General features: G+C 46.5%; 1 protein-coding gene across 3 annotated transcripts in view; it reads right to left on the reverse strand.

Annotated features, from left to right (window-relative positions):
• Positions 1-24653, reverse strand: part of CTNNA2 (catenin alpha 2) — a 459457-nt gene that overhangs the window by 148548 nt on the left and 286256 nt on the right. The gene's annotated exons all lie outside the window — the stretch shown is intronic.

The raw sequence follows: 24653 nt of genomic DNA on the forward strand, positions 1-24653 counted from the left end.
GAAGTAGATGGGGCTGGGAGAGATCTGAGAGCACTTGAGTTGGTTCAAGGTCATCCAGCTGGCTTCATGTGCAGGAGTGGGGAATCAAACCCGATTCTCCAGATCTGGCGACCGCCAGATCTTAACTACTACACCAAACTCTCTCTCTCTGTGTCCAAAAAAAAAAAAAAAAAGAAGTAGAGCCCAGTGTCTAGTATTACGGAAAGAAAAGAAAACCGAGGATGAAAATTCTCTTTCGGGGGAACCTAATAAATCCCGAGAAGTTTAAGCAGTTTTCACGTCATGATTTAGTTAAGAAGGAGAAATTGGAGAGCGGTGTCTGCAAGTCTTTGGCTAAAAATATGAATTACAGGATGACGGACGGAGGTGGCGTCCCTGGTGAACGATGACGCCGTGCACGGGAGAATGTGACAAACAACGTCTCCCAGCCAGGTCCTCTTCGCCGAATGTCATCCTGTTCTCCGAAATATATACTTCTGACATCAGAAACAAATGGCGGCGACATGCAAAAAAAGAGAAACTGCCACGGATGGCCATTTATCATTTTCTATGGGCCTGGGGTTTGTCAAACGGCATGAGCAGCACTGCGCAGAGGCCGGGATATACTGCCGGACCTGGCGCCTTTAAAAGGTTATTTTACTTTCGAGGAAAGAAAACAGTGACAAAGGAGAGTTTATGCCTTTCCCAGTTCACTTGTATTAGGTGATTCCCATTCTAAAAAGGCAAGAGCATGTGTGTTTGTCGCAGGGGTGGGAATCTAACTCCGGAACAAGGGAGTCGCTGTGATCAATCTCCCACAACCAGAATGGTAAAAAGTGTCACGACAAAACGAGGATCTTCCTTTTTTGGTTGTTTTTTTAATGATAATTAAAAAGGAGAACCAGGTGGACTAGATGGGCCACTTCTGGATAGCAGTGTGTGTGAATGAGATCTCGGGGTACTTATGAAGTGTAAGCTAAATAGGACATAGAATTAAAGAAGGTAAATGCAGTCTTGGGCTGTATCAACAGAAGCATCACTTCGAAATCACACTAGGTCATAGCCCCCCTGTATACGGCATGGGTCAGACCCCACTTGGAGTCCTGTGGGCAGTTCGGAAGGTCTTACTTCAAAAAGGGCAAAATGGGGAGGGGGCAGAGAAGAGTGACAAGGAGGATCTGGGGCCCGGGGATCAAACCCTAGGAGGAAAGGCTGAGAGAAGAGAAGTGGAGGTGGAGATGGGACAGGATGGCTCTCTTGAAGTATTTAAAAGGTTGGAGGAGGGCAGGGCGTGGTTCCTGTTGGCAGCAAAGGATCAGACCCGCATTCATGGCTTTAAATGACATGTAGAGAGATATCAAGAGCCTCTTGTGGTGCAGAGTGGTAAGGCAGAAGACATGCTGTCTGAAGCTGTCTGCCCATGAGGCTGGGAGTTCGATCCCAGCAGCCGGCTCAAGGTTGACTCAGCCTTCCATCCTTCCGAGGTTGGTAAAATGAGTACCCAGCTTGCTTGCTGAGGGGTAAACGGTAATGACTGGGGAAGGCACTGGCAAACCACCCCGTATTGAGTCTGCCATGAAAACGCTGGAGGGCATCACCCCAAGGGTCAGACATGACCCAGTGCTTGCACAGCGGATTCCTTTACCTTTTATAGAGATACCAGCTAGATATCAGGAAAAAGAAAATCACAGTCCGAGTAGTTCAGCCGTGTTCAGCCGAGTAGTTCAGGCTGCCTAAGGAGGTGGGGAGCTCCCCTTCACTGGCAATCTTTAAGCAGCAGCTGGGCAGATACTGAACATGGATGCTTTGAGTTGCCCTGTTGGTCTGGAGGAGAACAAGGTCTGAATCCAGCGACACCTTTAAGACCATGAAAGCTCATCCCTTGAATGAAACTTTGTCGGTCTTAAAGGTGCCGCCGGACTCAGTCTTTGTTCCCGTACATGTGCGCGCGCATACCCGGAGTCAGGAAGATGCGACAGTGGGAAATTTATTCTGTATCATTCCTGGCAAGAGAAACGAAATCAAGCGTTTTTTAGTTAAATTGTCTTATCTTCTCACACAACAAAACCGTATTTGTTTCTTAAACACGCAAACGCATTCGCAAACACACATGCGCGCACACGGATGCACCGCTTGCTTGTGCAGACAGAAGGTCACTGCCCCTCTTCAGCAAGCACCCAAAGCCCTGCGACTTGGAATCGGTCCTAATGAAAGACATTGTGCAAATCCAATCCCGTTTAAACCTCTCTTGGCGCCAACAAAATAGAAGGGGGACGATTAATTCAAATGCAATTGTACTAATTCATATTTTAACTTTCCTCGCTCTTGTTTTGCTCTGTTTGCCATTTTTCTTGTCCAAACCCATCAAATCAGCTTTTATGCCTGGAAATTCTAATTTTTAATCTCGTTCGCAGCTCTCCCAAATCATTAGGCGATGAATCAAGGCTGCAGCGTTAAGCTTGTTCCCTCCCCACCCACCACCCACCCCGCATTTCCCTGCATGCAAAATCAGTTGTGTCCCCAAATTGCCACCCCTTACATCAAACACTTCCTTGGGTCGAGAGAGGTCCAACCGCATGTGAGCGTTTCACCTTAATGGGACATTGCAGCTCCTGTGGTAGCCTTGGAGGGGGGGAAATGCTGACTCAGAAGCAGTTCGTATGATGTGCATTTATGGGAGATACCTTACCCCATAAAGCAGTGATCCTAATCGAACTACAGAGAAGGCAGAAATCTATCATCTCATGCTAGGGACAATTTCCATGTCTTTTGCTATTATCTTTTTATTTTTTTTAAGTCTGCACCATTTATAAGAGGTGTTTCATCTTCATCTGAACATTTTGCACTGCTTAATCCTCCTGTTTCTTAAAACACTTCTTTCCACATCAATTGTTTTCTTTGATACCATGTTCAGATTTGCTTCTAGGTGCCCAGAGAAATACGATTTCATCTCATTGGCTGCTAGCTAGGAAAATAGACCGAATGTCCAAGCAACGGTTCACATTTGGGGACCTGATCCTATGACTAGGACATCAAATATATACAGAATCTCTTTGGTCTTTCCGTTTTATTTCTCCTCTCCAGTGTAGGTTGGCAATAGGCTGTGAAGACCTATGGATACAGAGACATTATCCCATAGAATCACAGACTCAGAGTTGGAAGGGACCATCCGGGCCATCTAGCCCCACCCATTGCTCAGCCTCAGTGAAGGATCAACTTAAAATATCCCTGAGAAATCTCTGTCCAGCCGCTGCTCGAAGACTGCCAGTGAAGAGGGAACTCACCCCCTCCTTAAACAGCCCATTCCACTGCTGAACTAGACTCCTAGAATCCTAGAGTGGGAAGGGGCCACACAGGCCATCTAGTCCTACACCCTGCTCAGGGCAGGATCAGCCTCAAGCAGCCAAGAGAAGGATCTGTCCAGCCGCTGCTTGAAGACGGCCAGTGAGGGGGAGCTCCCCACCTCCTCAGGCAGCCCCTTCCACTGCTGAACTAGACTCCTAGAATCCTAGAGTGGGAAGGGGCCACACAGGCCATCTAGTCCTACACCCTGCTCAGGGCAGGATCAGCCTCAAGCAGCCAAGAGAAGGATCTGTCCAGCTGCTGCTTGAAGACCACCAGTGAGAGGGAGCTCCCCACCTCCTGAGGCAGCCCATTCCCCTACTGAACTAGACTCAGAGAATCCTCGAGTGGGAAGGGGCCATCAAGGCCATTTAGTCCCACCCCCTGCTCAGTGTCACTCTCTGTGTCCCTAATTAGACCTCTGTAGAAGACCAAATATGGGTCGAAATGTGTTAGGTCTAACATTGACTAATGTATGGTGCATATTATGCTTTTCCAAGAAAAGCCTTGGAACTCTGTGAATGTTTTAAATTTCATAATTTTATAAGTTGTGCTCCACAAATATTTATATGATTTTATTATTCCCATGGACAGGGTCCAAACCGTTTTCCAGTTAGGTTTTTGTGTTCTTGTCCGGGACCTTAAGACCTGACTGATTCTCTCTCGATGGTCTTATTATATATTCTGTTTATATTTTATTTTACATGTTCGTTTTAGTAGTTGTCCGTGCAAACTCCTGAGCAGGATCGGCAAGGCCAGAAAAAGAAGCACCTCAAGACTTGCGTACGGGTGCAAGGATGTCGGTAAACCACAGTGCAAAACACTGTGCAAAATAATTTTATCTGGAAGTCATTGTCATTGAGTTAAACGCATTTGGATTTAGGGGGGGAAATGCACTGTGCTTAGGTCTGCAACTTCAGCATAGCCTGCCTAATGAGGATCACGGTGGTAATAACAGCCAAATGAGGCCCGGATTCCGGATGCATCTATTTGAAGAAATTATTAGCCCTGCTCACTTTGAGATCCAACAGTGATGACCTGCTAGGGGCCCTTGGCTGTACGAGCCACTTTGCAACTGACTGAAACTACATAGAGTTTCTGAATCAACTGAATCAAGCTCTCTGATCTTCAGGTCATCTGACCCGAGCCACTTCTCCAGGTTGCCTTGCAAAGATTTGTCTCGGCAACAGACAAGCCCAAACTGTATCTATGCCTTTATTATATTATGCTTTGCTCCATTAGCCGGCCGTGTCTGGAAGACTGGGAGGAAATGAAAGAGAGTAGTGGGAAATCAACTCAACAACGTGCATACTACTTAGGAGGCAAATTTAATTCCTGGCTGTGCCACGCCTTGAATATAATAAATAAGTGTGTTAAAACACAGCCAGCGCCATAGAGTTTCCAGGGCAAGAGATGAACAGGAGTTGGTTGGACAATATTTTCCTTGGTGCAATGATGTTGGACGAGCTTGTTGGTCTCCCATCCAACTCCAATTCCAACTCCAGCTCCTAACACAGCTCACCTTCCCTGTTCTCTTCCCTGTGCTTGGAGCTGTAACAAGTTAATCTGCTCACAATAAGTTAAACGTATCGACATGAATAAGTCATGTTAGATACACTTTTAGTTTGGGAAGTAAAATTTCTCTTTCTTGTTACCATTGGAACTATGTCATCTTTGTCATCTCTTTTAACAACATTTCCCCCTAACCAGGGCATGTGGAGGATTGGGGATCCTGTGTAAAGTTTTGGTGAGTCCATGACAAATGGTTGCTTCCCCCCCCCCCCCCGTTTTACCCAATATTAACAACAACAAAAGGCCTCACCAATGTATGAAAGATAATATTTCAGAAATGCACTATGCATTGTTGCTTCTCTCTCTGTGTGAAAACCCTCACGGACTGGGCACATTAAGTATATTAAGCATGCATCGCATCTCCATAACAAAACAGGGTTGTTTTTTTTAAACAGTGTGCTTTGCATTTTCTAACAGAAACATGCACTCTTTTCCATACAGAAATAGAATTTCCAATGAAAGTTCCTTGTGGCAAATTTGAAATGCTGGCCTGGGGGGGGGGGGGGTTGCTCAACAAGATGTAATTCATTTTGGTAGATAGAAGGGCTCTAGCTTCAACATCCATTTCTCTAAACTCATTACTGACCTGGGGGGGAAATGCTAGCCTCAAGCAAGTTTTAATGAAGGCTCTGGAGTAGCCCTCGCGGTAGCACTAAATGCAATAATGAGAAACAAACCACTGGGCAGCGATAGACTCAGGACCTGCAGCTCACGGAAAAGGTTGGTTTCTTGGGGTTTGGGGGGCTCCTCCATAGAGGAGGCTGACATCCCCAAAGAGATTTAATTACCTTGCTCATTCATCTGTGATAGAAAGCTCAGTCCAGCTGACCAAAATTACCGTGCAGGCTTGTTCAAACGTTATATAGTAGAAGGCCAGTGCTAGACCAGGACAAAAATTGTAACCCCTGGGTGAATTTAGCGGAGCATCTATTTCCCAAGTATTATTTTAACACTCTGGACCCATAACCTCATGAATAGGTTTATTTATTACTACATTTATGGACAGCCTGCTCACCTTTCTCACACATACAACAAGAGGGCTCGGGGCAGTTCACAAAATAATTAAGACATTCATAATCAAAATTTAAAACATCCTCCAGGGAGGGCGGTATATTAATATAATATAATATAATATAATATAATATAATATAATATAATATAATATAATATAATATAATATAATATAATATAATATAATATAATATAATATAATATAATATAATATAATATAATATAATATAATATAATATAATATAATATAATATAATATAATATGTTGTTGTTGTTATGTGCGAAGTCGTGTCCGACCCATCGCGACCCCATGGACAATGATCCTCCAGGCCCTCCTGTCCTCCACCATTCCCCGGAGTCCACCCAAGTTTGCACCTACTGCTTCAGTGACTCCATCCATCCACCTCATTCTCTGTCGTCCCCTTCTTCTTTTGCCCTCGATCTCTCCCAGCATTAGGCTCTTCTCCAGGGAGTCCTTCCTTCTCATGAGGTGGCCAAAATATTTGAGTTTCATCTTCAGGATCTGGCCTTCTAAAGAGCAGTCCGGGCTGATCTCCTCTAGGACTGACCAGTTTGTTCGCCTTGCAGTCCAAGGGACTCGCAAGAGTCTTCTCCAGCACCAGAGTTCAAAAGCCTCAATTCTTTGACGCTCGGCCTTCCTTATGGTCCAACTTTCGCAGCCATACATTGCAACTGGGAAGACCATAGCCTTGACTAAACGCACTTTTGTTGGCAGGGTGATGTCTCTGCTTTTTAGGATGCTGTCTAGATTTGCCATAGCTTTCCTCCCCAGGAGCAAGCGTCTTTTAATTTCTTTGCTGCAGTCCCCATCTGCAGTGATCTTGGAGCCCAGGAAAATAAAATCTGTCACTATCTCCATTTCTTCCCCTTCTATTTGCCAGGAATTGAGAGGGCCGGATGCCATGATCTTTGTTTTCTTGATGTTGAGTTTCAAGCCAACTTTGGCACTCTCCTCCTTCACCCGCATCAACAGGCTCTTTAGTTCCTCTTCACTTTCTGCCATTAGAGTGGTATCATCTGCATATCTGAGGTTGTTGATATTTCTCCCTGCAATCTTGATCCCAATTTGTGACTCCTCTAATCCCGCATTTCTCATGATGTGCTCTGCATACAAGTTAAATAGGCAAGGCGACAGTATACAGCCTTGCCGAACTCCTTTCTCAATTTTGAACCAGTCAGTGATTCCATGTTCAGTTCTCACTGTTGCTTCTTGACCTGCATATAAATTTCTCAAGAGACAAATAAGATGCTCTGGTATTCCCATCTCTTTAAGAACTTGCCACAATTTGTTGTGCTCCACACAATCAAAGGCTTTAGCATAGTCAATAAAGCAGAAGTAGACGTTCTTCTGGTACTCCCTAGCTTTCTCCATGATCCAGCGTATGTTGGCAATTTGATCTCTAGTTCCTCTGCCTCTTCGAAATCCTGCCTGTACTTCTGGAAGTTCTCGGTCCACATATTGCTGGAGCCTAGCTTGTAGGATTTTGAGCATAACTTTGCTAGCATGAGAAATTAGTGCGATGGTGCGGTAGTTTGAACATTCTTTGGCATTGCCCTTCTTTGGGATTGGAATGTAAACTGACCTTTCCAATCCTGTGGCCATTGTTGAGTTTTCCAAATTTGCTGGCATATTGAGTGTAGCACTTTTACTGCATCGTCCTTTACGATTTTGAATAGTTCAACTGGAATGCTGTCACTACCACTAGCTTTATTGTTGCTCAGACTTCCTAAGGCCCATTTGACTTCACATTCCAGGATGTCTGGCTCCAGGTCAGTAACTACCCCATTGTGGTCATCAGGGATGTTAAGCTCGCTCTTGTATAGTTCTTCTGTATAATTTTGCCACCTTTGTTTGATCTCTTCTGCTTCTGTGAGGTCCCTACCATTTTGGTCCCTTATCATACCCATCTTTGCATGAAACGTTCTCTTCATATCTCCAATTTTCTTGAAAAGATCTCTGGTCCTCCCCATTCTATTGTTTTCTTCTATTTGTTTGCACTGTTCATTTAAGAAGGCATTCTTATCTCTTCTAGCTTTTCTCTGGAATTCTGCATTCAATTGGGTGTATCTTTCTCTTTCTCCCTTGCCTTTCACTTCCCTTCTCTCCTTAGCTATTTGTAAAGCTTCCTCAGACAGCCATTTTGATTTCTTGCATTTCTTTTTCTTTGGGATGGTTTTAGTTGCTACCTCTTGTACAATGTTGCGAACCTCCGTCCATAGTTCTTCAGGCACTCTGTCTATCAGATCTAATTCCTTAAATCTATTTGTCACCTCCACTGTGTATTCGTCAGGGATATGATTTAGTTCATACCTGAGTGGCCTAGTGCTTTTCCCTACTTTCTTCAATTTAAGCCTAAATTTTGCAACAAGAAGCTCATGATCTGAACCACAATCAGCTCCTGGTCTTGTTTTTATTGACTGGATAGAACTTTTCCATCTTTGGCTGCAGAGCACATAGTCAATCTGATTTCTGTGTTGACCGTCTGGTGATGTCCATGTGTAGAGTCGTCTCTTGGGTTGCTGGAAAAGAGTGTTTGCTATGACCATTGTATTCTCTTGACAAAATTCTACCAGCCTGTGCCCTGCTTCATTTTGTACTCCAAGGCCAAACTTGCCTGTTATCCCGGTTATCTTTTGGCTTCCTACTTTAGCATTCCAATCCCCCATGATGATAAGCACATCATTTTTGGGCGTTGCTTCTAGAAGGTGTTGTAGGGCTTCATAGAACTGATCAACTTCATCCTCTTCAGCAGCAGTGGTTGGGGCGTAGACCTGGATCACTGTGATGTTGAATGGTTTGCCTTGGATTCGAACTGAGATCATTCTGTCATTTTGGGGATTGTATCCCAAGACTGCTTTTCCTACTCTCTTATTGATTATGAATGCTACTCCATTTCTTCTGCGAGATTCTTGTCCACAGTAGTATACCTGATGGTCATCTGAATTAAATTCACCCATTCCTGTCCATTTTAGTTCACTGATTCCTAAAATGTCGATGTTCAGTCTTCTCATTTCTTGTTTAACCACGTCCAGCTTGCCTTGATTCATGGATCTGACGTTCCAGGTTCCTATGGAATAAAAATCTTTACAGCATCGGACTGTCTTTTCGCCACCAGTTACTTCCACAACTGAGCGTCCTTTCGGCTTTGGCCCAGCCGCTTCATTCATTCTGGCGCTACTCGTACTAGCCGTCTGCTCATCCCCAGTAGCATATTGGACACCTTCCGACCTGAGGGGCTCATCTTCCAGCGTCATATCGTTATGCCTATTGGAACTGTCCATAGAGTTTTCATAGCAAAGATACTGGAGTGGTTTGCCATTGCCTTCTCCAGTGGATCACCTTTTGTCAGAGCTCTCAGCTATGACCTGTCCGTCTTGGGTGGCCCTGCACGGCATAGCTCATAGCTTCACTGAACTACGCAAGCCCCCTTGCCACAACAAGGCAGCGATCCTTGAAGGGGGATAATATAATATAATATAATATAATATAATATAATATAATATAATATAATATAATATAATATAATATAATATAATATAATATAATATAATATAATATAATATAATATAATATAATATAATATAATATAATATAATATAATATAATATAATATAATATAATATAATATAATATAATATAATATAATATAATATAATATAATATAATATAATATAATATAATATAATATGTAAATAAAGCTCCCAACTAATATCTATGTTTGCAATCCAATCCACTCAGTTGCAGCTAGGGAAAATACGAAGAGCTCCTTCACATCTCCCTGGAAAGCAAGACACTCACATTCTTGTGACAAAAAGCTAAGTAGCATCTTCATTTGTCATACGGTACATTCATCCCAGGCATACAGCAATGATATATTTAACCCCCCTCCAAAAAAAAACAAAAAAACAAGACCAGCCCTAGATCTTTTAAGAAGACTAAAAATAAACACACAAAAACAAAGTCAAATCTTATTATGCCTCTAACTGGCATCAATCATTAAAGAATTTAACATAGTAAAAACAAAAATCTGGACATAAACAGCTTGGAAATGGAAAGGTTCTCTGAATGGGCAGACCAGGGGACACTGCTTGGGGGCTACGGGTCCAGGTAAATTTGTCTCCAGATCATTTCCAAGATCCTGTCAACCAGAGTTTTGTGAAACCCACCCAGCCCTCCCCAAATGGCCATCAATCGGCCAGGAGGGAGTGGGGAGGGGAGGGGTCTCGGGTGGGCATGTCCACAGCTCTGCTCCAAAACCATATTCTGCCTGCTCACACCATGTCTGCGGTTTTTCGGAGCCTGGAGACCATTTCAGGGGTTTCTCCGTGGTAAAAAGGCTGAGAAAGGCTGCTGTATCATTGGCCTTCGTTCAGGGAAGGATGCTGATTTTGGGTCCTTCAAGTCTGATAGGCCACAAAGTGATCTCCTGGCACAAGGATACTCCAAGGAGGTAGGGGGGAAGATTAAGACAGCAGCTGCTCAAGCCTTGGCACACACACAGAAAAGAGGTGGGATATGCCTACAGTCTCCAAAGGAGAGGCACAAAGAAAACCGGCTGCATGAAGACATCGTGACAAATGGTTTGTTGTTCTGTGAACAAGCTCTGGAAGCCCTCCTGCTCCTGTTCCCTCCCCCCCCCCGCCCCATCCTCCTGGGCCGTGAGGCTGGAAGACTGCCCACTGGTTCCCACGAAAAACATGGTGTGTTGAGACATCCCAGATCAGCCCAAAGAATAAGCTGCCGTATCGTTCTTAGACCTGGAAGCAAGAATCCTAAAATTGTGGTTTGTTAAGTAACAGAACTGGAAGTCTTGGGGATGCTGAGAGGAGAGGGAGGAGGCATATGAAGGACTTCCAAGGATCATCCCTCACTTTCTGAACTCTGGGTCAGGGAAGTCCTTGAGATTTTGAGGCGACGCCTGGGAAGGACGGGATTTGGGGAGGGGAGGGACCCCGTCAGGAGAAAAAGGCCACAGAATCCACCTTGCAAACCAGCCATTTTCTCAAGAGGAATAGGTACCTGTAGATGAGAAATCTGTTTTCAGTTCTGGCAATTTGTTTGTTTTCTAGCTTTCCGTACTCGGAGACCGGCTTGCAGCGGGTTGCACACAAAAATCCATACAATAATACAATAAAATCCCATTGAAACCCCAATATCTACATACAAAAAATAACTTCAACAGATGACAAAACCACTGTCTTCTTATATAATACCTTACGAAGGCAGCATGGGGGGAACCAGACGTTCGGCGCCAAGATATTCAGATGCCAACAGGAAGAGGGGACCCGTAACATTAGCTGTCCCTGACCATAAACCTGGTGGGAGACCTGTGTTTTGCAGGCCCTCCAGAACGCAGAAAGCTTCCGCACGACCCACTGCTCTTCCGGGAGCTCATTCCACCAGGTAGGGGCCAGGACCGAAAAAGCACTGGCTCTGGTCGAGGCCAGGTGAGCCACCCCAGGGCCAGGAATGGTCAATAAGTTGGTACCTGCAGAGTGCAAAGCCCTGCGAGGGGCATAGGGCAGAAGACGGTCCATCAGGTATGTGGGTCCCAGACCCTGAAGGGCCTCAGGTGGAGCCTGGCAACCCTACTCACTCCCATAATGCAACTGTTCTTAAAAAGAACACGGACGTATTGCTGAACATGTTCTACTTCTTGGGACCCATCTGCAAAGTATCTCTGTATTATGTCATATTTTCCTTTTTTTAAGGTAAAAGGTGGAAGCAAAAGTGGGTGGCCCCCAGTCTGGCATTGCTCCCACCCTCCCCACTGAGCATCACTTCTATCATCTACCCTCACAAGCTTTTTGGTTTTTTTAAGTCTAATCTCGGTACAGCACAATTCCAAAGTCACAAAATAGCAAACCCCCCCCCCCCTTTTTAAAGAAGGCTTTACAAACATAGCATTTAGGAGCAGGAGACTGACACTCATGGCCCATCTACACCGTAGATAGAGGCAGACCTGAATTTGCTATTCAGAGTATCCTACTGTGTCCTACCTGTCTCTCCCCCTCCCACCTGTCCAAACTCTTAGGTTGCCTTGAGAATTTGTGAACTACAGCCATGCATTGCATTTATGTCACTCAAACAACTGAGAGCCATTCAGGTCTTAACATCGGGAAACATTTTCTTTTCAAAATCCATCCACTACTAAGATTAGCCTCATGTCTGGAGTTCTGTCCTCATTCTTAGGCAGGTCTGAGGAAGGGATTCCCGGACAATGCAGAAGGCTAATATAAACTGAGAAAAGGGGGGGGGAGGAGTTCATTGATTTCAATTGCATAACTGCCCCAAATGTTTGAAAGGACAATCGGCTTTCGATCTCGTTCAAAATTTCCCTACATTTAATCACCATCCCTTCTAATCTAATCTCGAAATAGTATAGCTAGTTATGGAATTAAATTGCTTCTGAGCTTCCGAGCTGCTTCTCTCTTGGTCGGTCTAAAATCAGGCGCTATTGGGCAATTCCCGTAAAAATAGAACTGAGTCATGTATCTATATATGCCTTATCTTTGTATATAGATGAAAGATGGAGGGGGGCGGCGGACTTTCTGCTTTTATTAGACTTGAAATGTCAGGAAGACGGGAGTTGCCATCTACTGGAATGTGCAAAGCATGACAACAGACACGTTTTTAAGAGCTTGCGTGGAGAAGCACATGGCTAGCACACGGACAAGGGCCCCGAAACCCTTGGACAGACATCTCATCCGCACCTTCCTTGTGAGAGCTCTTCCACAACACCGCTGGCAACCCCTAGACTTCTTTATGCAGTGGTCTTTACCAAATTACACAATTTCCACCTGAACACGTCATCTGATTCCCTGGTTCGAGCTTCTCTATCCTCTTTCAAAAGCCAGCAACAGGTCAAAAATATCCGACAGCCGGCTGGGTTCCACGATGAGGACCTAAATGATGTTTTCCACTGCATGCAGGACTCACAAGGTAATATTTGGAAGGCAAAATGTGTATAGATAGTGATGCTGGAACAGTAAGCATTGAATTCCTTAGCGCAGGATTTCTCAGCCAGGGTTTCGTGAAATCCTGGAGTTTCTTAATGGCCCTGGAAGGGTTTCCAGAATGGGTGGGAGTTTATTAATTGCATCTATCTATCTATCTATCTATCTATCTATCTATCTATCTATCTATCTATCTATCTATCTATCTATCTATCTATCTATCTATCTATCTATCTATCTATCTATCTATCTATCTATCTATCTATCTATCTATCCATCCATCCATCCATCCATCCATCCATCCATCCATCCATCCATCCATCCATCCATCCATCCATCCATCCATCCATCCATCCATCCATCCATCCATCCATCCATCATCCACCCACCCACCCACCCGGACATTTACATCTTTGCACCTCACCTTATGTTTGCACATGTGCTGCCGTGTGTTAGCATTTGTGCCCCCACCGGACGCAAACGCACACGCGTGGCAAGTCCGTGCATGCACGTTTGCGCCGGGGCTGCCGCGCGTGCACGGGGCACTGGGTCGCCCTCTCCCCCACCCCATCACAGCGGCCCGCGGCCGCCGAAAGGTTGCAGACTGCTGAGGTAGAGGCTGGAGCAGAGTTGTTCTCTCTTGCCCCACAGGGACGGACCAGAACCAATGGGATGAAATTAATGCAAAAGAAATTCCGTCTAAACATCCGGAAGAAGTTCCTGACAGTCAGAGCGGTTCCTCAGTGGAACAGGCTTCCTCGGGAGGTGAGTACTTGAATGGGAGACCTCTTAGGAAGAGATTGCAGAGGAAGGCGATAGCAAGCTGCCTCTACTTCTCACTTGCCTTGAATACCCCTTAATAGGGCCACCATGAGTCAGTTGTCAGCGGAAGGCACATGTGTACGTAGAATGGGTTTGACCTGGATCTTGTGGGACATTGAGCCTCCTCGAAATGGTCACATGCCACAGTTAAAGTGCCACATGGCACGGCTCAGTGTTCCTATGTAGGCCAGCCCCCTCACCGATCTGATCGCTCCCTTCTCGAACATGCTCTCTGGGAAGCTGCCAGCAGCAACCACCACCATCTCTGCATGAAGGATAGTGCGTTTAGCACATTGTCAAAATAGGACAAGTTGAATGAGCAGATCCATTGCTTAAAAGAGCATGCCACATTCAAAGTGCCAATGAAGCAGCCGCTTGGAAGTTAATGGCACTTCCCACAGCATCCTGAAGTTCTCTTGGCCTTTAAATCGGTGGCTTGCTTTCTTTTCGTTTTGTGTTTTGTGTTTTAAATGGGAAGAAGAACAGGTCAGCTCCCATATTAATCTAACTTCCTGGCTCCTTAATGCAACCAAAATTGTTTTTTTAAAACCCATTTAGTGCGGGTCGCCTCCCAAATGTCAGCAAGGCGCAAGATGCAAATAATGAAGAAATAATTTGTTTAAACTTGTGGCTCCTGACGTCGTCTTTCTCTCCCTGTTTCTTTCCTTTAAACGCCCGCCTTCTGAGAAGCCTCACGGTTTGCTGCACTTGGAAATTAAAGACGACCCGAGCAAAGATCAAAGTTTGGGTCCCCACCCCAGCCCCGCCAGCAGCAAAGGGAAATTAAAATCACCACTCAAATTCTCCTTGCTTGTCGCACACTGGGGGATACGGCTTGGAGACAGTTGGAGGGACGGATACACAGCCGCTGGGGTTGCTCACAACTGGGATCAGGGTGCTCTCAAGCCACAAGTACATAAGCCAGATGAGAGAGACACGGCCACACACAAAAAAAGTAGCCAAATTGAACGTCCATTGGTTGCTGACCTTTGGATGCTGTTATTCAAAAAGAAAGTTAGTTTCAGAATTTATCCCTTCCTTCATTTATTTTAGCAGGGTTTTTAGGGGACTTTGTATTTTTATTTTATCTTGTAACTGGCCACAAGCTGGCATCGCTGAGAGTGGCGGGAAATCAATTCAAACAACAACAACAACAACAACAACAACATAGAATCATAGAGTTGGAAGGGGCCATACAGGCCATCTAGTCCAACCCCCTGCTCAACGCAGGATCAGCCCTAAAGCATCCTAAAGCATCCAAGAAAAGCCCTAAGCATCCTAAAGCATCAACAATAACAACTCGAGGGTGCCCAATGGAGCTGTTGGGCAGAGGTTTCAGGAGGGACCAAAGGAAGTGCTAACTTTACACACAGAGAGATTCTAATGTGGAATTCGCTGCCAGAGGGTGTTGGGATGGCCACAGGAGCAAACAGCTTTAAAAGGGAACGCAATACATTCCTGGAGGATAGGTCTAGATAAGTCTATCAATAGCTACTAGTTATGGTGACTGAAGTGAACCTCCACGTTCAGAAGCAGTAAACCTCTGAATCTCAGAGTCAAGAGGTGGCACCAGAGGAAAGCCTTCCGGGGGGGGGGGGAGATGCACTGCCAACACCCTCCTTTACATTTGCTTCGGTTGCTGAAATGACTCTGATAAAGTAGCTCTGTTGGTGGAGTGCGGAAATTCTGCATTCATTACCAAAGTTCAGAAGAAGGAAAGTATATGCCGTGTCATATAGGGCCACTGTATGCAGGACCATTCTTCTCTGTGGGAAGTAGGTGTGCAACATTCAAATTAGCCTCAGATTCACCGTGCAAGCGCACCCGGTGTAGAAAAAGACACAACAAAACTACTTGCACCATAGTTGCATGTGACAGAAAACAAAAACCAGACGCAGTGAGAGACAGCATTGCACACGCTTTCCGAGATAAACGTATGAAAACATGAAGCTGCCATATAGAACCAGGCAACAAATCCATGTAGCCCGAGGCCAACGATTCAGAGCACTAAATTTTGTTCAAGGCCTAAGCCAGATGACTGTTCCAGCCCTGGGAGCGGAAGACGTCAAGGAATTAATTGAAGCCTGCATGCACTTTCAAGAAGCACTTCACTACTGCTCTGTCAGGCTCCCAATAAGCAAATCTGTTGTAAACAAGAAATTGCTTTATTGAAGAAAGTAGTAAATAGAAGCAAGGGTTTCCCTTGCTAGAACTGAAGAACAAAATGACAGCGACAACAGCAACAGCAACAAAAACCAGGACAAAATAAACATCACTTGGCAAAAGCAAAGAACACGTCAAAAATCACAAAACTGGACACTACATGGCAGGATCAAACAAACAGGTTAAGGAAGCACTCCATGCCAAGATCATGAAAACAGGCAAAGAGGAGGAATTTTGACAGTGTTCCTTGATTGGTAAGCATGGACTCTACTTCTGTGGTCTGCTCCCTGACCAAGAAACATGGATTCTAATAGTAAATTGTGACCCACTCCTTGATCAATAAGACGGGGTTCTACCACTGATCTTTGACCTGCTCCTTGGCTGATGTTTTCTCTCCTCAAAGGGAAGAAGGTGGGTTTATGGAAGAGCTGAGCTTCAAAGCGGGGTTTCTTTCCCAGTGCTTGGATGGTTCAGTGGTAGAATTCATCCTTATTATGAGGGCAACCTAATGGATACTTTGGGATCTCAACTGGGCGATGATGCTCAAGATGAAAGTGAATTGTACCAGAGATATCACCACTGTTTGGTTGTTGGGTGACACTTGACCTCACTTGGAAGGAAAAGAGGGCTGTGGATGCATGCATGAGACAGAAAGGGAATGTAGATGTGCTGTGATCTCAAATCTTGTTCCCCTGTCCTAGGCCGACACTTGAGTCCTTGCATCTCTAAGCATTATGGACAGCATAGCCTTGTAAAGACAACATGGACTGGGAGAGAAGCATGTATTTCACCCTAAACTCCTTGGAGAAAGGGTGAGTTATAAAAGGAAATAAACAAACCAGTGACAGATACACGGAAAGACAGAAATTGTTTGCTTTTAATAGTCGTGCAGAAACAGGGGCTTTTAGCAGGTACAGCTTCTTTAATGACAGTTTGACAAGCCTCTGCTGTTAACCTTTAAATAATAAACTCAAACTTTACATAATCATTTAAAGGTACAGGAGCCTTGTTCTTCCATTGAGCCAGTTTGGTGTAGTGGTTAGGAGTGCGGACTTCTAATCTGGCATGCCGGGTTCGATTCTGCACTCCCCCACATGCAACCAGCTGGGTGACCTTGGGCAAGCCACGGCACTGATAAAACTGTTCTGACCGAGCAGCGATATCAGGGCTCTCTCAGCCTCACCCACCCCACAGGGTGTCTGTTGTGGGGAGAGGAATGGGAAGGCGACTGTAAGCCGCTTTGAGCCTCCTTCGGGTAGGGAAAAGCGGCATATAAGAACCAACTCTTCTTCTTCTTCTTCTTCTTCTTCTTCTTCTTCTTCTTCTTCTTCTTCTTCTTCTTCTTCTTCTTCTTCTTCTTCTTCTTCATTGCAGTGGTTCTCTACTGCAGTGGTCCCCAACCTTTTTATCACCGGGGACCACTCAATGGCTTTTACTAAGGCCCGGTGGGGGGGGGGGGGTGTTTTAACTCCTCTACTCTCAACCACTGCCCTAACGCTCTCTGATCTCTCTGGTAATGTTTAAACATCCCTTCAAAATAAGATACAGACACGCCACAACAATGAACATGAGGAACATTTTATTTTCATGGAAATTTTAACTCATGACAATGACAAATCAATGGGAACCCTGAGCTTGTTTCTCTGCAATGAGATAGTCCCATCTGGGAGTGATGGGAGATAATGACACCCAAAGTGTGTTGTAAATGGTCGGGGGGGGGGGGGGAGAAGGCGTCCTTCGGGGCCCACCTCCAATTAGTCGAAGGACCACATGTGGTCCGCAGCCCACAGGTTGGGGATCGCTACTCTACCGCCCTCATGCCGCAACCCCACCTGCTTGTCTCCCCCCCAAATGTTCAGCGGTTTGGGGCCACTTAAACCTAACAGCTGATTAGGATGGGGGTCCACAGATGAGCAGTTAGGTTGAAATGTCTGGCAACCATTTAAACCTAAGAGCTGATGGGTGGACTTGCCCCAGTGTTAGGTTGAAATGACTTCCGTGAAACGGCTGTGAGCCATTAGACCCAACGGTTTCACTTCACCCCCCTTCCGGGCTGATTCCCCTTTCTCCTGGGGGCAGAAAGCCACGGCCATGAGAAAGCAGGCACCACAGTCTCCAAACCGGCTAAGTTCGGGTGTGGACCTTTTGGCTTGGTTTGGGGTTCATGCCCATCACACTATATATTGTAGTTGGAAGAGAAAGTTGTTGAAAGGTTTTACGGTTTTTATGGCATACAAAATCCAGCAAATTTCAAGGGAACCAAATAATTTCAATGCATTTCTTTCTCAGCTACATTATGTGGCCAATTTAGCTGGTCTGTTTAAATATTCATGTGCTTAGTTTGTGCCGATGCCTAGAAATAGCTACCTTTTAATTAAAACAAAACAAAACAAAGATACCTCATTTAAATCTGTTAATTTACTGCAGGCGGAATTTAGAACTTTTGGACCAATTTGGAAGTGTAAGAATTCAGCAACAATGGGAGTGTAAAATGAGAGCAGGAACAAAAATTAGGCCACTTACTGATGAAGTTTCGCGGAAGTTCTCACACACCGCAAATTCACATTGGGAAACTGCTCCTTGATCGAGTCTAGTCATCACCAAAACTGAAGTCAAGAAAGACTATTCCTATTGGTCAGAATCATTAATAGCCCAGTACAGGGATCCCCAAGAGCCTCTTGTGGTGCAGACATGCAGCAGACATGCAGTCTGAAAGCTCTGCCCATGAGGCTGGGAGTTCAATCCCAGCAGCCGGCTCAAGGTTGACTCAGCCTTCCATCTTTCCGAGGTCAGTAAAATGAGTACCCAGCTTGCTGGGGGGTAAATGGTAAAGACTGGGGAAGGCACTGGCAAACCACCCCATATTGAGTCTGCCATGAAAATGCTAGAGGGCATCACCCCATTGGAGATCAAAATCTCATCTCTGTTCCTTCTCTGTATTAAGAAATGCTGCTTTTCACCTACAGTGGGATCCTCCCCCCATTTTAAACAGATCAAATACAGGTAAGAAAAAAAACATGCCCAAAGAGCCCAGCCATATTTAAGCTAAGATTCTGGGTCGCTGTAATTTTGTATCCTTGAAAGAACAATGACTGGTTCAGGTTGACGCCAGAAGTAGAAGGTAGTTTAATAATATGTTTGGTTTAGAAACCTGAACTTGAACGAGGGCTCCTGACCTGGTGACCGTGCCACGTCAGAGGTATGATATCAGGGCTCCAGGGCTGGCCCAGAGAAGACCTGGAGATGACTGAAGGAATTACATGATTGCACTGACCCAGACCTCTAAACCAGCCCTCTTATGCAGGAGTATAACATCCTATGCAACCTTCTGTTTTGTGTACAGGTTTCGATGAATGTGAGTTCCCTTTGTTTTCACCGAAGAAGAAGAAGAAGAAGAAGAAGAAGAAGAAGAAGAAGAAGAAGAAGAAGAAGAAGAAGAAAATACTACTACTATAATAATAATGGTTTTCCAGTCTGGTGTGTTTTTGGATAACTCATGCTAGGCAAGGATCCTGCTTGGCCCCACAGTCAACACAGTGAATGGGACAATGTGTTACCTTCTTGCATGAAGTGGCTTAGTCAAGTGGCTTAAACAGTCGGGATGGCTGTGTTTGTTTATTTATTATATTTATATACCGCCCTCCCCCGAGGCTCAGGGTGGTTTACATAAAACAGGGAAAAAATACAGGTAACTCAGTTGGCCAGTGGAGATCTGGGGCTGGATGGAGTAGTCAGGTTTTGCAGGGTCTGTCAAGTGGCACTCTTCCGCCAGGCCTACGGCTGAGGCCAGGGTAATTTAGAACACAAGTACATTGGGCCTCCTTCCCTTTTTCTCTCCCCCTAACTCAGGGGCTCATGGGAATTTATTGATTGATTGATCTTTCAATTTCTATACAGCTACTCCCAAGCAGCTTGTGGTGGTTTGCAAAAATCACCCCAGAAAACAATAATTTATGCACACACACATCTCATTACAATAATTCAAACTCCTTGTAGCCCATGGACATCTGGAGAGCCACAGTTTGGCTATTTCCCCCCGCATTGGAGGTTCCCCCCCTCTTGCCCATTACCATTAATATGGCTGAAAATTCACCAGCAAGATGATGGCGATCGGAGAGAAATGGCGGAACAGCGGAGGACGGGGCATTTTTATAAATTATAAACCTTCATATAATTTTGTTGTATTTTTGTTTTTTTTTACTGAGTGCTGGCATTAAAGGTTAATACTGTTGTGAAAAGCCCCGAGCCTGCTTGCAGGGAGGGCATGGCCATGAAATCAAGAGATGGATGGATGGATGGATGGATGGATGGACAAATAGAAGAAGAAGAAGAGTTGGTTCTTATATGCCGCTTTTCCCTACCCGAAGGAGCCTCAAAGCGGCTTACAGTCGCCTTCCCTTTCCTCTCCCCACAACAGACACCCTGTGGGGTGGGCGAGGCTGAGAGAGCGCTGATATCACTGCTCGGTCAGAACAGTTTTATCAGTGCCGTGGCGAGCCCAAGGTCACCCAGCTGGTTGCATGTGGGGGAGTGCAGAATCGAACCTGGCATGCCAGATTAGAAGTCCGCACTCCTAACCACGACACCAAACTGTGGACAGATGGGTGGGTGGGTGGATGGGTGTGTAGATAGACAGAAAGACAGACAAGACTGGCAGGCCCCACCTGGAGGCTGGGCATCCTAACCATGACTTTTCTCCTGTGGAAATCAAAAGGAGTTTGAGGGCTGGAAGGCAGATTTCTTCTGTTTTAAAGAAACAGAGAAAGTGTTAACTCCTGCTTTCTAGGCTGCAGCCTCCAGTAAGGAGATGGGATTTTTTTTTTGGGGGGGGGGAGATACATACTACTCTGCCTGAGGCATAATCTGCTCCCAATAGGCCATTTCTCTGTGTCAAGAGGCTCCTTTGCTGCACAGCTGACCTTTCATGCCCCATGAATAACAGGAATGATGCACCCTTTTTAAAGAGCACAACGAAAGTCCACAGTGCTTTGCTCCCTTTCCCCACCAATCACACTGCCACGGGGAACATCTCTGACATTCCCCCATCAGCTGGAAGCGGAGAGTGAGGGATGGTTCGGTGGACAACAGGAATTCGAAAGCCGGACCTCTCGTGACCAAGCCCAGTAGATGAAACAGTAATGTGTTTCAACAAAGTAAAAAATGATATTGGCTAGATATCAGGAAGAACATTTTTTTTACAGTCAGAGTAGTTCAGCAGTGGGAGGGGCTGCCTGAGGAGGTGGGGAGCTCCCCCTCCCTGGCTGCCTTCAACCAGTGGCTGGACAGATCCTTCTCCTGGATGCTGGAGGCTGATCCTGCACTGAGCAGGGGGTGGGACTAGATGGCCTGTGTGGCCCCTTCCCACTCTAGGATTCTAGGAGTCTAGTTCAGCCGTGGAAGGGGCTGCCTAAGGAGGTGGGGAGCTCCCCCTCACTGGCCACTTTCAAGCAGCGGCTGGACAGATCCTTCTCCTGGATGCTGGAGGCTGATCCTGCACTGAGCAGGGGGTGGGACTAGATGGCCTGTGTGGCCCCTTCCCACTCTAGGATTCTAGGAGTCTAGTTCAGCCGTGGAAGGGGCTGCCTAAGGAGGTGGGGAGCTCCCCCTCACTGGCCGTCTTCAAGCAGCGGCTGGACAGATCCTTCTCCTGGATGCTTGAGGCTGATCCTGCATTGAGCAGGAGGTGGGACTAGATGGCCTGGATGGTCCAACTCTAGGATTCCATGATTCATTCCATCAAAATATCTCCCACTCCAGGATACTCTAACAGGGAAGCCAGTCTTTTTCTTCAGTGTCTGAGACAGACAGGGCGATCTCCTGGAATTCCAGCTCATTATCTTGATTTCAGTGATGAATTCCCGGGGTGGGGGGGGAAGAATGCTTTGGAAGGTGGACTCCATGGCACTGTACCCTGTTAAGGTCCCCATCCTGCCTAGGATCCATCCCTCCAAAGCTGGCACCCGTATCCCCTTCCCCCACTGCAGGCCATGGTGGTGAGGAGGACCTCTCCAGGGACATAAACAAGACCATCCCCCGCTTCACTGATCCCCTGCTCCATCTATATCTCTTTGCTACTGTCCCTTCTGGCTCCATAGGCATAACAACTGTTTGGTAAGTGGAAGGTCCCAGGTTCAAGCCCCATCATGGCCAGTTAAAAGGACCAGGCAGGAAGTGATGAGAAAGACCTCTGTCTGAGATTTTGGAGAGCAGCTTCCAGTCTGAGTAGACAATACTGAGTGAACGAGAGTCTGATCCAGTAGAAGGCAGCTCCATGTGTTCATGTGTGTGACCCCCTCCATCTCTTTGCAAAGTCGTGATATTTTTTCGCTCCTGGAGAATCCACAGTGCAGGGACCTCTTCTTTGTTTGAGGGGGAACTTGTCACAGTGTTTTCGGTCCCAGGACAGGGTCGCTGACCTCACTGGACATTGGAGTGGCTTTTTTCAACATGGTTGCCACTGATTATAGGGTTTCTGTCAGTGCTGATCATCTTGGGTCATGATCCAAAGGGGATTCCGCCCACTAAAACTGACCGTCCTGACACTGTTCACCCCAGGCTGCTGTGAAGCCCTGGGGTTTCTTGACAGCCCTGGAAGGGTTTCCCAAATGGGTGGGAGTTAATTAAATTTTTAGGTGTTTAAAAAATTTGTTCTGGTCAGGTCGACCTGCCCCCTCGCCCCCACAAATGGCCAGTGATGGGCCTGGAGGGGGTGGGCAGGGGAGGGGTCCTGGGTGGGCAGGTCCACAGCTGTGCTTCTCAATCATATTCTACATGACCATGCCATTTCTGGGGTTTCTTGACGCCTTAAGAATTTTTCAGGGTTTCTCAATGGTAAAAAAAAAAAAAAAGTTGAGGAAGTCTGGTTTACATCAATAAAAATAAGCAGAGAAGCTGTCATCTCCCCCTTTGACCCCAAGATTCCTCCCCCTCCCCCTGCAGCACACCTAAAGGATCATGACTGTGGCATAACACACTGCCCATTCTCTCTGTCCTTCTCTCACACACACAAAAGCTGCCTGTGTTGGTCAAGATTGGGAATGTCTCTCCAGGCTTGGAGGAGCTCTGAGGTCTCAGGTGGAGGTTTTCCACATTGCCTATGACATGGTCCTTTAACTGGGGACTGATTCTAGGAGCTTCAGCATGCAGAGAAGATACTCTGCCACTGGGCCAGAGTCCCTCCCTGCAGATGTGCATGTACACACCGGCTTCTGAGTCCTAAAAGAGGCTTGTCATCAAAAAGAGCGCTGTCACAAAGCCCTGGCAAGAAGATTGCGCCAAATGCATGAAGATCTGCAGGGCCAGGATCATGGCCAGCACATGTGGGAAGCATTTGGCTAAGGACTCCACACCCGCCCCCCCCCCCTTCACTCCCTTCCATGTTGGGTTTTTCTATTTGCTGCTACCACTGGGCAGGATCAGCAAGGCAGGACTGCCCAGGCAGGGAATGGAAAATATGAAGAGGTGGAGCCTGTCTGTCCTCCCCCTTCCAAAGCAGATTTACTTGAGAGGGGATTCAAGCTTTGCATGGGGCCCCAATGCCCAAAATACAACCTACATATGTGAGTAGGGAATGTGGAATGCTGAAAATTCTATCACTACTCCTTCCTTCCTTCCTTCCTTCCTTCCTTCCTTCCTTCCTTCCTTCCTTCCTTCCTTCCTTCCTTCCAACATGCCAGAAATGTTCACCTTGGTGATCATTTTCTCCTGGACTATGTTTTGCGGTTCCCCCCAAAAGATATGTAGTCTTCTGGCTCCCGTCCTACTGGGTCCCTAACAACAGTGGGAGAGCAACCTTTAAACCCACTCTGCAGGAATCCCGATGGTGCCCCTTGATTCTGACCCTACAGCCCCCACCCTGATCTCCAACAGACCCTCCCTCAAAGAAGCACCCAGCATGTCATCCGACAGGGCTACTTTATCCAGTCCCTTTGCTGAGCACCAAATGCTTCAGGATCAAAAAGCAGGTCTCACCCCCTCCACCCCCCCCCAAGTTTGAACTACCTGCTCCCGACACTGGCCAGGGCAGGGGTCCAGGTGTGCTGCCAACTGGGCAGGAGACGGAGCATTCATTTCCCTAGCAACACAGCGGTACTTGCTCCCCAAGTCGCTAAAGGATGCAGGGGGGGGGGGAAACGCCTGTGGACGAAGGCCTTTCCCATACCTAATGGGGGCTGGAAATTACTGGGCAGGCATTTCTTGGTCCTTTGAAGCAAACAGCAGTTAGGTTTTGGAAAGATGGGGAGGGGGATTCTGACACCCCTCCTACCCCTCCGCAACACACAAACAAACACGCACACACACAGGCTCTCCAGAAGCAAGCTGCACGGAAGATGGATCCATAAATGCAGCCCTGGAAGCACATGAATAACAGTTTTGTATGCCGTAGCACTGCCCGCTGCCATTCCCCCACAAAGATGCCACTAGGCAGAGCGCGGACGAAACGCTCCTTTTTCTGTTTCAATGCAGCATGGCTAAGAGGCCGCACCGCGTTCGCTCTCACGCCACCCCGGCCCCGGGGGCAGCCCCCTCGCTTGCACCTCGGCAAGAGAAACAGCAAAAGCAGCAAGGGCTCCCCTCTAACAAGCACCCGAGCAGACAGAAGGGTCTCCAGCCAGTGCCTCTCCCTGTGAAATGAACTGCTGGAGGGGGGGGGGGGGGAGGAAGCATCCACAGCTTGGAATTTGGACAGATTCCTGGGGGGGGGGCTTCCACATCCTCAGCTTGCATCCCCTTTCCCCTGGGGAAACAAAGAATAAGGGAGGGGGAGAAAGAGAGAGGAGGGAGGC

Source organism: Paroedura picta, chromosome 10 (genome assembly GCF_049243985.1).
Source record: "Paroedura picta isolate Pp20150507F chromosome 10, Ppicta_v3.0, whole genome shotgun sequence".
In the NCBI taxonomy this organism is placed as follows: domain Eukaryota; kingdom Metazoa; phylum Chordata; class Lepidosauria; order Squamata; family Gekkonidae; genus Paroedura; species Paroedura picta.